At 43.8% G+C, this 14,661-nt stretch overlaps 1 pseudogene; it reads right to left on the bottom strand.

Annotated features, from left to right (window-relative positions):
- Positions 1-396: 396 nt before the first annotated feature.
- Positions 397-14,661, bottom strand: part of LOC123102122 (uncharacterized) — a 22,596-nt pseudogene continuing 8,331 nt past the window's right edge.

Below are 14,661 nucleotides of genomic sequence, written 5' to 3'. Positions count from 1 at the left end.
TATGTTTATAACAAATCAGATTCAAAAGTCCGATTGAACCAAGTTGCTGAAACGTTACATAAGCAGAGATCCATCAAGACACGACTCCTCAACAGAATTGGAGCTTCATATACCCAAGATCTTGAAACTGAATAGTACTAGTACTCCATACTATTCTACTGACAAATCAAATTGAACATCACAAGTTTATTTGCTGCTACTAGGTTCAAGTCGTGCTACCAAGCAATAAACACGTCACACCTTACCAAATCATGAGTGTAGCGCCCACCAGATAGTAGCACGGGAATTAGCCACGAATGCAGCGGGCTATATTTTTGAACCGTCTTAAGATGCCTCTCGTGATTAATTGATGCAAAAATCAACAGACCTCCTCCACTGCCTTCCTGTCCTGAAACGTCAATGAGTAGCAAATGGATGAAGAGACGTAATTAAGCAGAGGAGCAGCAGATCAAAAATATTACGGAGGTAATGTTTACAGATAAAAAATAGAGGAACAATGGCGATTGGGACTACAGTCTTACATGCCATGCGTATAATTTCCTTTTGATGAACGTGCTCCAACTTTCGACAATTTGGATGCCCGTCTGTTCCACAAGACTTTATGAAATCATCATTGCAGTAACTAAGATAAAAATATTCAAGAGACCTAGGCAATGTAGGAAGCAAACGAATATTCCAACATAAAGAGATATCCAAATGCTTGAGCGATGTGAGGTGTTCCATATTGCCTGGTAAGGTGACCCAGCTGCAGTCCACAAGCCTGAGCATACGCAGATGAGGGAAAGCCTCAAGTTCAGGACCAGGTCCCGGTTGACTCCAAGTTTTTAACTCAAGATTTTGCAGGTCCTTTGGGCCACTGTTCTGCTGATCCACCATCCAATCTGGGTACCTCGAACCTTTGTAGCCCTCGATCATCAGTGTTTCAAGATCCGCAGGAGGGCACATGCCCTCAAGTACCTTTGCTTCAACTTCTGGACTGCACCACCTTGCAGAACCATCGGTCCATCTTATGCTCAGTTCCTTGACCCGTTTCTTGGCAGCAAGATTGCTTTCAAGAGCTTCCTCCTTGCTTGTGACATTTTCAAGGCAATTGATCACCAGATTGCCACGAAGCTTGTTTAGGTCTCTCAGTTGCTTTATCTCATAACCCTGTACATTCCTTACTGTGAATGTGTTGCATGGTAACGCTTGGAGTGAGATCAACCTTCCTATGTTAGGACATTTCACACTCTGGCACATTATGTACCGCAGGTTGGTAAGGTTATCAGTAGTAAATTCAGAAGTTTGGCTATGATGACCAAAATCTAGCAGCTGAATATGGTGAAGTTCAGCTAGCGCACTTGGTAAAATTACAGTGCATTTGAATGTCCTGAAAGCAAGATAGCATAGGTGCTTTAACTGGCTAATGGATTCTGGGATCGAGAACTTATTGGGTCGTGTGATTGGATGATGCTCCCGGCTAAAAGCAACAGCCAGTACCCGCAATTTCGGCAGGCTATTGCATACACTCTCAATGACTTTTTCCTCCACTGGTGTATCCTTTTCAACCACATAAATAATTAGAGTGCGTAAATTTTCCAATGCAAGGATCTTCTTCGTAATCAATTCTCCATCATAATTTTGAACAAAAAGGTGGCAGACATCTCGGGGAACATCTCCTTTCCAGACTATTCCTCTCTGATTCCTTGCATTCTCGATTCTGAAGTAATCCCTTTCAACGATCTCGTCTAATAAATCATGCAGCAGATCAAGGATTGTAATGTATTTGATAGAGTAATCATCTTCTTCTGGTTGTACAAATGAGCATGACACTAACTCTTGAACATAGCCCTCAGCTACATCTTCCATGTCCTCTGTTGCACAATTAGTCTTTATAAACCCTTGCGCTATCCACAGGTGAACTAACTCATCCTTATTTAACTTGGATCTTTTGGGAAAAACATTACAGTATTTGACGCATCGCTTGATGTCTGGATTAAGCTGTTGATAGCTCAACCAAATAGCATGCATGATGTCATTCTTCAACATGCCCGGATTAAGCCGCTGATAATTACACGAATTATTATGTTAGCAATCACTAGTAAAAAAACACATAATAGTCCCGGTTCGTGAGGGCCTTTAGTCCCGGTTCATGAACCGGGACTAATGGGTCGTTACTAATACCTCCACCCATTAGTCCCGGTTCAAACAAGAACCGGGATTAATGTGCCTCCACCCATTAATTTAGATGAACAATACAGTGTCATTTGTAATGCGCATACATATGATACGGTATATTTTTCCGCACAATATAAATATATAGTTTAATTTTAAATTCTTACATGATATGTATGTAAAATATGGGTGCAGCCAAATGGCTCCCAAGAACATGCTTCTGGACGAAGAGACAGTTCAAAAAAGAATCTTTTTTGACATATGTACAAATTTGCGCTCGTTGTGTGATTGGGAAACTTTCATGAAAATTCAAACTATTTTGCACCTAAAAGAAAAAGAAAAATGCCTAAAACAAAAAAATAGTTAAGCCCTAAAACTGTTTTTTGTACACAAGGTGCAACATTTATTTTTCTTCCATGAAAATTTATAGGCTCACGAAAGACAAGAATTATTATTTTCATTTGAAAAGTTGTTTCATTTCACCAGAAAGCCTGTGCTCCGAGGTGCAACTTCAAATTAACCACATAAATATAAATTATTGTGCATGAAAAAATGAAAATAAAATCTGTCCTATTTTTTAAGGTATGTACAGAACAAATGTGAGCCATCTTGTGAATGTGTGGTATGGAAAAGAGAGAAACCAAGAAACAAAATCTTTTTTGAAACATTCCTATTTTACAAGTACTTGTGCTAAAAAAAGTGTTTACGTTGTCAAATGTACCCTTGATCAATGAACGGCTCAAATTAAATGTTTCTCTTACCTTATAGGAGGTAGAGAACTCATCAAGTGCAAGGGCCGAATTTATGCACCGGATGCACCTGTGTTTTTTGGACGATTGCATAAAAAAGCGGTGTGCAATATTTGGGCACAAGTTGGGCCGTAGCATATTTGCCGAAACAACCCTGTAATTTATTGAAATCAACCCACACTCTAGACCTTTTGGTCTTTGGCTGCTACTAGTTTTGGAAAACAACGTTATGTTTTTATCAATATCCACCCCCGGCCGATCTCATTTCGGAAAAACAACCCGGCGGTTTAATTATCTCATCTAGAACTTTATGAAACTTAGTTTCATATCCAAAATTTCCATGAAACTTTGTTTTGTATCCTAAACTTGGTTCCATAGCAAAATCCCAACAAGCTGAAGTGTGTGGTTGATTTTAATGAAATACAAGGTTTATTCTTTAAATATGTGAGCGGTAAATAGATCTTGGCCATCACTTCTCCGTCCGACGGTTGTAGAGGCATGGGTGCATATCCGTTACACAGATTTAACCAGTGCACTAAATATGTTATGGTAGGAGCAAAGTTGGAGTCTTCAAAAATCTTGAAACATAAATATGTTCAACATTTTATAGTTTCAAATATCTCCGTGAAAAACTCATAGGTTCAAATGAATCGTGAAACCAACACTAGAATTGATAGCTACAGAGGTTTCAGAGCAAGTTTTCTAGGATGTCATCTATTTGCCAAAGGAAGCAGTGTTATATTTTATATTATTAATAACAATCGTGTAAATTTAACAACACAATTTACGTTTGCATGATAAAAATATTCTTTCAAATGTTAACTATTTCCGTAAGCATATATAGAATTTATCATATATAAATAATTACTGATATGTTTAGCTGCGAACACACCTCAGAGCTTGTCGCTTCTGACGCATTAGGCGTATCTTTATGGAGTTCATTTGAAGCATTTTTCACCTGTTCAAATTACCAATTAAGTAAACTTCACCTTATCTGCTAGCTTGGAGCAACAAATTGAAAATGGAGATATAGACAAGCTCCTAAGATTATGTTTTGTGGGAGGGATGTCATGGATGACACGGGAGAGATCTTACCTTCTATAAAGTAATCATGCTAGTTTCGATACATATGTCCATAATTTCTCTTTCATCAAGTCTACTGATTATATGTTTTGTATCTGGTCTATTCGCCGGGTTGAAGTCGGTGCACTTTAGTCCTATCTCAGCACATACTCGTACCTGTTCCACCTGTACGTCACTCTGTGATATGTCCAACATCTTACTCCAACTTTCGACTACCTACGAACACTAGTAGAAAAAGGGTCAAACGTGAAGCACATTAGTGCCGGTTTGTATTAGAGCCGGCACAAATATATATATTAGTGCCGGTTCCAACGGCTAGTCGGGCCGCTCTCATTAGTACCGGTTCGTGGCTAACCTTTAGCACCGGTTCGTGCCACGAACCGGTACTAATGAGGGTGGTGGCAGGATGTTGCCAGTCTGGGCCCCCTCCAGCACCTTTAGTACCGGTTCGTGCCACGAACCGGTACTATAGGTCCTCCTGCATATAAATCCTTCGTCCAGCTCGCTCTGTTCTTCCCCCTTTCCCCTCTCCTCTCCTCTCTGTTCTTCCTCTTCTCCCCTCGAGCTCATCACACATTTTGCCCAAAATTTGTCAAGATTTGAAGGCCCCCATCCACTCAAGTGATCACAAAGGTTAGCAACTTTGTCCTTTCATCTCTCATTGCTAGATTAGCTCTTGCAATGCTTTATATAGTTATTAATTTGTGAGTTTAGTAATTTGGGAGGAAATATATATATGTGTTAGTATTTGATTTATATGCAATTTGAGGTCAAAATAACACTTAGTTTGTATATGTAGGTGTGGTTTACTTAGTGCCTTCTAAATCTCCATCGTAACCACCGTCGATCGCCCGCATCGTCCCGTCGCCGGCACCACCTTGTGGTGAGCCTCTTGTTCATGAAATTTTATATAAAAAATTGATGTTTGTGTGATTTGGATATATAGTTACTCGTATAATAATTATCTTACCCGTACGTTCTTTGTTATACATAGTGCCATGGTTTTGATATCCGTCCCCGTCGGCCCTCGTCCTTGTTATGATTCGGATGTGGTATATTCTCTTTTAAAACTATTTGTTGCATTTCGTGTTTATCACAAATTATGCCCATCAAGTTGACATAGATATTTTTATCTAGGAGGTATGTGAACTGGAAATTCCAACCGACCCTATTGTCGAGAGGTTAAATTTAGTTGAAAGAGAAAACGAGTACTTGAAAGAAAAATTAAAAAGAATTGAGGGGGAGAAGATGGAGTTGCATGTTGCCGATGTCGTCGATGATCACAAGATCAAGAAGGAGAAAATGCGCTAGAAGATTAGAAAGATTAAAAAATATGCCATCGATAGTGAGGTTTGGTATCACTATGCTGTTGGATCAATTGTTACCTTAGTTGCGATCTTGATCGCATTTGTTGTTGCATTTAAATGCTTTAGCTAGAGAGTTATTTGTTTGTTGCATTTAAGTGTTGTATGAACTTTATGTATGAACTTGTATTAATTTGGTCTATTCGGTGTTGTGTAATGAAGATGAGCCGGCAATGGATGTATGATGACCGATGCTCTCCCCAGTTCGTTGAGGGCGTGCATGCTTTTCTGCTTGCGGCTGAGGCAAACAAGCGGGCGGATGGTTTTATGCGTTGTCCATGTGCTGGCTGTAAGAATGGTCGCAATTACTCTACGTCAAGAACCATTCACGTCCACCTGTTTGAGTCCGGTTTCATGCCCCACTATAATGTTTGGACCAAGCACGGAGAAAGAGGGGTTATGATGGAAGACAATGAAGAAGAAGAGGACGGCGACAGCTATCCTGGCCATGGGTTCCCTGAATACGATGATACAATAATGGGGGAAGAAGCTGAGCCGGTAATGCGGGAAGAAGCTGAGCCGGCAATGCGGGAAGAAGCTGAAGAAGAGGCATCAGATGAGCCCGTTGATGATCTAGGTCGGGCCGTTGCTGATGCAAAGAGAAATTGCGCAAGTGATTTGGAGAAGAAGAAGTTGCAGCGCATGTTAGAGGATCACAAAAAATTGTTGTACCCGAATTGCGTAGGTGACAAGAAAAAGCTGGGCACCACACTGGAATTGCTGCAATGGAAGGCAGAGAATGATGTATATGACAAGGGATTTGGAAAGTTGCTGGTAATGATAAAGGATATGCTTCCAAAGGACAACGAATTGCCCGAGAGTACGTACGAAGCAAAGAAGGCTGTCTGCCCTCTAGGGTTAGATGTGCAGAAGATACATGCATGCCCTAATGATTGCATCCTCTACCGCGGTGAGTACCAGGATTTGAACGCTTGCCCGGTATGTGGTGCATTGCGCTATAAGATCAGCCGCGATGAGCATTGTGATGTTGAGGGCGAGCGCCCCAGGAAGAAGATTCCTGCCAAGATGATGTGGTATTCTCCTATAATACCACGGTCGAAATGTTTGTTCCAAAATAAAGAGCATGCCAAGGCGATGCGATGGCACAGAGAAGACCGTAAGAAAGACGGAAAGTTGAGAGTACCCGCTGACGGGTGCAGTGAAGAAAAATCGAAAGAAAGTATGGGAAGGAGTTTGCAGATGACGCAAGGAGCGTATGGTTTGGTCTAAGCGCAGATGGCATTAATCCTTTTGGGGAGCAGAGCAGCAACCATAGCACCTGGCCTGTGACTCTATGTTTGTATAACCTTCCTTCTTGGTTGTGCATGAAGCGGAAGTTCATTATGATGCCAGTGCTCATCCAAGGCCCTAAACAACCCGGCAACGACATTGATGTGTACCTAAGGCCATTAGTTGAAGAACTCTTACAACTGTGGAATGGAACAAGTGTACGTGCATGGGATGAGCACAAACAGGAAGAATTTGACCTAAAGGCATTGCTGTTCGTGACCATCAATGATTGGCCTGCTCTCAGTAACCTTTCAGGACAGACAAACAAGGGATACCACAGATGCACGCACTGTTTGGATGATACCGACAGTATATATTTGAATAGTTGTAAGAAGAATGTGTACCCGGGACATCGTCGATTTCTTCCGAGCAGGCATCCCGTAAGAAAGAAAGGCAAGCATTTCAAAGGTGAGGCGGATCACCGGACGAAGCCTCGCCACCGTACTGTTGCTGATGTACATGATATGGTCAAGGATTTGAAGGTGATATTTGGAAAGGGTCCTGGCGGACAACCTGTTCGAAAGGACGCTGACGGACGCGCACCCATGTGGAAGAAGAAATCTATATTTTGGGACCTGCCATATTGGAAAGACCTAGAGGTCCGCTCCGCAATTGACGTGATGCACGTGACGAAGAATCTTTGCGTGACCCTGCTTGGCTTCTTGGGCGTGTATGGGAAGACAAAAGATACACCTGAGGCACGGGAGGACCAGCAACGTATGCACGGAGAAGACGGCAAATATCAGGGTCATGCAAGCTACACTCTTACCAAAGAAGAGAAGGAAATCTTCTTTGAATGCCTGCTCAGTATTAAGGTATCGTCTGGCTTCTCATCGAATATAAAGGGAATAATAAACATGGTAGAGAAAAAGTTTCAGAACCTAAAGTCTCATGACTGCCACGTGATTATGACGCAACTGCTTCCGGTTGCATTGAGGGGGCTTCTACCGGAAAACGTTCGATTAGCCATTGTGAAGCTATGTGCATTTTTCAATGCAATCTCTTAGAAGGTAATCGATCCAGAAATCATACCAAGGTTACAGAATGATTTGGTGCAATGTCTTGTCAGTTTCGAATTGGTGTTCCCACCATCCTTCTTCAACATCATGACACACGTCCTAGTTCACCTGTGCGAAGAGATTAACGTTTTGGGTCCTGTATTTCTACACAATATGTTCTCCTTTGAGAGGTTCATGGGAGTCTTAAAGAAATATGTTCATAACCGTGCTAGGCCAGAAGGAAGCATCTCCAAGGGCCATCAAAATGAGGAGGTCATTGAGTTTTGTATTGACTTTATTCCTGACCTTAAGCCGATTGGTGTTCCTGAATCGCGGCATAAGGGCAGACTGGATGGAAAAGGCACGCTAGGAAGGGAACAAATAATATGTATGGACGGACATTCTCTCACTGAAGCACACTACACAGTTCTACAGAATTCCGCCTTGGTGGCTCCGTATATGGATGAACACAAGAATTTGCTACGCTCCAAACACCCGGAGCGGTCTGATGACTGGATTACACGTGAACAAATCAGGAGTTTCGCCAGCTGGTTGCAGACACGTACCATGCATGACACCTCTATTGAAGATGACCTGTACTTGCTGTCCCAGTTACCATCTTCGAATATAATGACTTTCAAAGGGTACGAGATAAATGGTAATACATTTTACACGATCGCCCAAGATAAGAAGAGCACCAACCAAAACAGTGGTGTCCGCTTTGATGCAGAAACCAAGACGGGAAAGGAAACATATTATGGTTATATACAGGACATATGGGAACTTGACTATCAACGTGGTTTAAAGGTCCCTTTGTTTCGGTGCAAATGGGTCAATATGACACGAGGCGGGGTAACGGAAGACCCGCAGTACGGAATGACAACAGAGGATCTCAACAATCTTGCGTATGCAGACGAACCATTCGTCCTAGCCAATGATGTGGCACAGGTTTTCTATGTGAAGACATGTCTACCAAGCCAAGAAAAAGAAAAGATAAGGAAGCGAATGCATCGTACAATGAGCCAGAGCGGCACATAGTTCTTTCTGGGAAGAGAAACATCGTGGGAGTGGATGACAAGACAGACAAGTCAGAAGATTATGAAAAGTTTGATGAAATTGCTCCATTCACAGTGAATATTGATCCGAGCATCCCGTTAAATGATGAAGATTTTCCATGGTTACGGCGCAAAGGAACACATGCGAAGAAAAAGTTTCACACCCAAAGATCTGGGATGTGATCGGCTTCACTAGCTATCATCACTTTCTTCTGTGTTTCGCACCGAGAGGGGAATCTCTGTAATAGTTAGGGTAGTTATGTGTTTTGGCATTTGAAATGCGAAGACATTTTATGTGCAAACAAATTCTTTCATGCCTTTACTAATTTTTAAAGTTAAGTTATTCACAAACTAGTGATTCACACTAATTTCAAATAATTCAAAATTTAAACTATTCAAATTTGAAAACTACGGGCACTAACAGAAAGTTTGTAATTTTTTGTACCTAAAACAAAAAAGTTCACAAAGAAACTCTAAATACACAAAAAAAACAACACAAAAATAAATAAAGCAAAAAATAAAATAAAATAAAGCCCGCCTACTAGGCCAGAGTGGCCTGCATACGACTAGAAACCCAACCTGTCATTGGGCCAGGATGCAAGCCCGCAAAGGCCAAGTGGGCCCACAGGGCTGCAAAGAATACGTAGGCCCAGTAAGCCTGCTTTGTAGAGGAGCTCGAGAGAGCGACCGCACGGGGGTTTATAAACCAGTGCGGTCGCCCCTCGGCTAGCGAGGTGGGACTAAACTTGTCGCACCGCACCTGCGCCAGCGCACCCCCTTTAGTACCGGGTCGTGGCACAAACCGGTACTAAAGGGGGGGGGCCTTTAGTACCGGTTTGTGCCACCACCCGGTACTAAAGGGGGTCGCTTCCCGCCGCTTGGCCTGGCAAAAACAGGCCTTTAGTACCGGTTGGTGGATCCAACCGGTACTAAAGGTGCCTTCTATATATACAACGGCTACGAAAATTTCAGTTTCCCTCTCTGTTTGTTCCTCTGTTTCCGTCTCCGTCGCCATCGCCGCCGCCCTTGATCGTCTCCGTCGCCGCTCGTCTCCGTCGCCGCCCCCATCCCCGTCGCCGCCCCCGTCCCCGTCGCTGCCCTCGTCTCCGTCGCCGCCCCGGGCCCGTCCCCGTCGCGCCGTCCCCGCCGTCGCCGCCCCGGCCGTCGCCTCGCCATCGCCTCGCCTCGCCGTCGCCCTCCCGCTGTGAGCCCTCCCCGAGCCCGTACACACACACACACACAAGCATGTTCAATTAGGTTAGATAATTAGTCTTTAATTAGTTTAGATTATTTAGATTATTATTTTGTATGTTTAATTAGTTTAGATAATTAGTGTTTAATTAGTACACACACACGTATTTTGTATGTTTAATTAGTTCAGATTATTTAGATTATTATTTTTTCACTATTATATATGTATGAATGCATGTTAGATGGATATAATTAGTGTTTAATCAGTTAGAAATTAGTGTTATATAGAAATGTTAGAAATTAGTGTTATATAGAAATGTTAGAAATGTTAGAAATTTTAGTGTTATTTAGGTTATTTAGATTAGCATAATTAGTGTTATATAGAAATGTTAGAAATTTTAGTTATCAAAATCCAATCATTAAAAAAATGTTACTTTTTGCGGGCATATAGCTAGTATTTGTTCTCGACGATGCCCGGCCCGCATTATCGCCGTCGACCCGTCCGCGATGACGTCCAGCCGACCCATGTCCGGGACTAGGCTCCGCCGGGCTGGCACTGGGAGGTGCTGCCTGGAGGGGCGCGCCGCTTGATGAGGAACCCGGCCCCGGGTCCCGTCGTCGACCCTGATCTCGTTTGGTGGCGTTCGCGTGGGCCATTTTCGGTGCGGAGGGACCCGGCCCCGCCGGAGGTGGTACGTCGCCGTATCAGGGAGGAGGACGAGCACGTCCATCGCTACATGGTTGCATTAGAGGGCGGCAGGTTCTCCAATACCTGGCAGTATCTTCGGGGATCTCACTTCAGCTATGATCCTGTGAGGGTTCCTTCTCTTTGGGTGTCCACCGCCCACGCCGCAGGAACCGCGAGTGTCCTAGATTCTTCTGTAGTATTCGATCTTTAATTAGCTAGCCAGTGATGTACTATTCAATATTATATATTATTCGAGACGATGTATTCGAGATTATATCTATTATTCTAGACGAAGTATTCGAGATTATATCTATTATTCGAGACGATGTAATTTGAATACTAAATTGTTTTATATTTTTTTTGAATTAGTTAAATAAAAACTATGGCAGACAATATCGACAGAGAGGGAGAACAGACTATGTTCAATATGATACGCGGGCCAAATGATGATCAGAATGAAGAAGATTATGACGGCTCCGAATTTCTAAACAACACCGGAGAGGGTGATATGATATTCGATTGCGACGACCGAATTGATGAAGTCATGAACTACGATTATGACGATGACGAAGAACATGTTGATCCGGAAACAACAAAGACCGGCGAGGTATATATATTTATATAAGCAGGTATCTGGTGATCATCACATGTTTTAAATGACTTGAAGATATATTAACGAATCGATCTTTGTTCTTTCAGCCATCCGGATCGAGCAAATCTTCAGGCAAAAGGACGAAACGAGGCCCGAACAAAAAGTTGAAGGAGGGCGTAAAGTACAATATCGAGGCAGTCAGACCTAATGGCGAACCATTAGCGCCTAAGAAGATTGCGGACAAGTTCATTCATCAGTGCGGAGTGCTTGTGAAGGACCAACTCCCGATCTCCCTTCAAGAATGGAGAGAGCCAGCAAAAGACAAAAGACAAAAAGGCAAAGAGGACGCTGCTCCACGTCCAGATGTTACTTTTGTCGACAAGAATCAAAAAGATCTGCTTTGGGATACTCTCATGGAACATTTCACCCTACCAGATCATTTCACAGAAGCAGATGTGCAGAAAGTCAAGGACGCTGCTCTTAGGAAGATGGCGGTTGCATTCAAGAACCACAAGAATCGTGAATGGGACAAGTACGTCAAGGGAGGAAGGAAGACTCCAGTATTCAAGGGAACACTAGAGAACCAACGTGCTCATTGGGACGATTTCGTGAAATTCAAGGATTCGGAATTAGCTAAGGAACGGTCGAGAATAAACAAGAAGAATGCCGAAAAAAGGATAAGTTCCATAAGCTGGGGCCAGGTGGCTATGCGGTGGCAATGCCTAAGTGGGAGAAGTCTGAGAAAGAGATGGAGGATGCAGGTGCCACTCCGGTTACTAAGAGCTGGCCCCCCAGGGTCAGGACTTGGTTCTATGCGCATGGGGGGGAGTTGGACCCGAAGACATGCAATGTTTCGATGAGGGCAAGTCTGAAGGGAGCCGACGATGCGATACTTGTTGCAATAGAAGAGGCACGATCGGGGGTGTTCCAGCCCAACAGAGAGAACGACGAGCTTATGCGTGCCCTGGGAAATCCTGAACACCCGGGAAGAACACGAGGCAAGGGCGCTATTCCGTGGTATGAGGGGTTCTTAGACTGGAACAACGACTACAGAACCCGTGCGAGAAAGAAGATTACGGAGGAGAAGAAGAGGAAGATGGAGGAGGAGCAGAGGAAGCGGGACTATGAACGCCTTCAAGGCCTAGAAGCAAGTCAAGCGGAATTGGTAGTCAAATTCCAGCGGCAGCAGGAGCAGATCGACTCACTTACCCAGCAAAGGGGGTCTCAGCAGCTGCAGCAACTAGCGAATGATCCAGCATTGGATAGCACCGCCCCATCCATGCCGAGAAGCAGCATGGGTTCCGCCCCGGACGACGCAATGCTGGGTAGATACCCCGTGGATGACATCACGGAGAACACTAGCTGCGAGCTACACGTCAAAATGAAGAACATATCCATGAAGGTGGCGGATGCCATTGCTTTTACAAATCCTCCCGAGGCAACCTTCCATTGCAACCCGATTCCAGCGGGCTATGCTCGTGTCTTGGTTGATGAGGTGGTGGACCCATATTCGGAGCTAGAGCTTGACTATCCTGGACGTGACGATGAGCGCTTTCTCGGAGACGCCAAACATTGTATCATCCTATGGAAAAAGGATTGCATCATCATTCGAAGGCCACCGACACCGCGTCAGCCGACTCCTCGTCGAAGTCCGCCACCAAGTCAGCAGTCTCCCGCTCCTGCAAGTCCACCAAGTCCGGCAAAGTGTCAGACCACTCCTCCTACAAGTCCGGCAAAGTGTCAGGCCACTCCTTCTCCTCCAAGTCCGCCACAACGTCAGACATCCACTCCTCCTCCAAGTCCGGCACAACCTCAGGCCACTCCTCCTCCAAGTCCGGCACAGCTTCAGGTGGCCACTCCTCCTCGTCCAACTCAGCCCCGTCGGCCGTCTCCGCCGCCTCAGCAATCACAGAAGAGACACCCCGCATCTATGGTGCGTAGCGGTACGAGTCGAGGTAGTACAGGAAGTACAGGCGGAGGCAAGCCATATAAATATGGTCCAAGCCTCACACCTCTTCCGCAGAGGGCTTATGACAGGTCCGAGGAGGAAATCGCAGCCATATCGAAGTCCGAGGTGGAAGCCCATTTTGCACCGAAACCACCAACGCCGCCAAGGGAGAAAGTGCCTGAGGAAAGGATTGACCACTTCATTCGTATGGCTCAACCACCAGCTCCCAAGCCTGTTGACACAGACTATGAGCGCCACATCAGTAATTTAAGTCTCAAGCTAACTGTAGTGATCCTTTTGATCAATCATTACCTGTAATTATCCTCACTATATTCTTTTCTGTGGTATTATATGCAGGATGAAGATGTATGAAATGAGAAAAGGTGAACACTATGGCATTGGGTTCATTGACCCAAACACCGTTAATGAATACACATGGAAATTAGATGAACGTCATCAAAAGTCCGTAGAGGACAGCATGCTAGAGTTCTTGAAGCGCCTCAAATACAATGAAGATATACTACTTCCTTACAACTTCCAGTGAGTCACACTATCTTGTACTACAAATTCTCTGTTTTTGCCTACTAGCTAGCTACATGTTTTTGCTTACATATGCCCGCTTAATTAAGACATGCAAACGTGTATGCATGCAGATATCACTGGGTCTTGTGTATCATTAAAGTTGACGCCGAAATAGTTGAAATACTGGACTCACTACTCAAAGAAAAAACTGACTATAACATCTTGTTTGGGATAGTCAACAGGTAATTTCAATCATTATTAACTATATATCTCGGCCTATTTAGTTCGTCATTTCATGATATGAACTATTTAATAACCCCTTTATTCATTTTCTTTTTCGGCGGGCAGGGCTTCGGCAAGGTTCATCAGGGTCACGGACGGCGAATGGAAAGAAAAGCTTAAATGGGGAAGACCCAAGGTAAGTAATTAAGTAGTACTAGCTAGCTAGCTAGCTGCCATCTCTTTAATTATCATGCTTGATTAATTATTATCTGATCAAATTCCATTCTCGTAAAGGCCCTGAAGCAGGCGCAGGGGACTAATCTGTGTGCATTCTGCGTTTGCGAGAACATTCGCATGATGGCGTTCGAAAGGAGCAGAGCCCAAAGACAGGAATGGGTACGCTTGTCAAAACACTATTCACAATTTTTACACCATTATCGATATCTAGTCACACAACTAATACACATGTATATTGATCTCCTTCTTAACAATTCAGAGAGGTGCGGGCGAAGCTCCTAGAAACGGAGCGCGTAGAAGCTCTTCAAGAGGAAATAGCGGGATTTTTGCTCGACCAGGTCATAAATCCGAAGGGAGAATACTATTACCCGCTACCGCCCCCATGAAAACCACTTCCAATTATCATCGTGCTCCGTAGGCACCAATTAGGCTATAATGCCATTGGCTCCGAAGGCAACATGCATATGTAGGAGAAATTGTATATAGCTATACATGTGTGTATGTGTGAATTAATTAATATGATGGTTTGTGAGACATTGATGATATATATATGCATGATTGGTTCTAC

The sequence above is a fragment of the Triticum aestivum genome, chromosome 1B (genome assembly GCF_018294505.1).
Source record: "Triticum aestivum cultivar Chinese Spring chromosome 1B, IWGSC CS RefSeq v2.1, whole genome shotgun sequence".
Classification (NCBI taxonomy): Eukaryota; Viridiplantae; Streptophyta; class Magnoliopsida; order Poales; family Poaceae; genus Triticum; species Triticum aestivum.
Note: the sequence above shows the minus strand (reverse complement) of the source record. Positions and strands in the feature narration are given on the sequence as shown.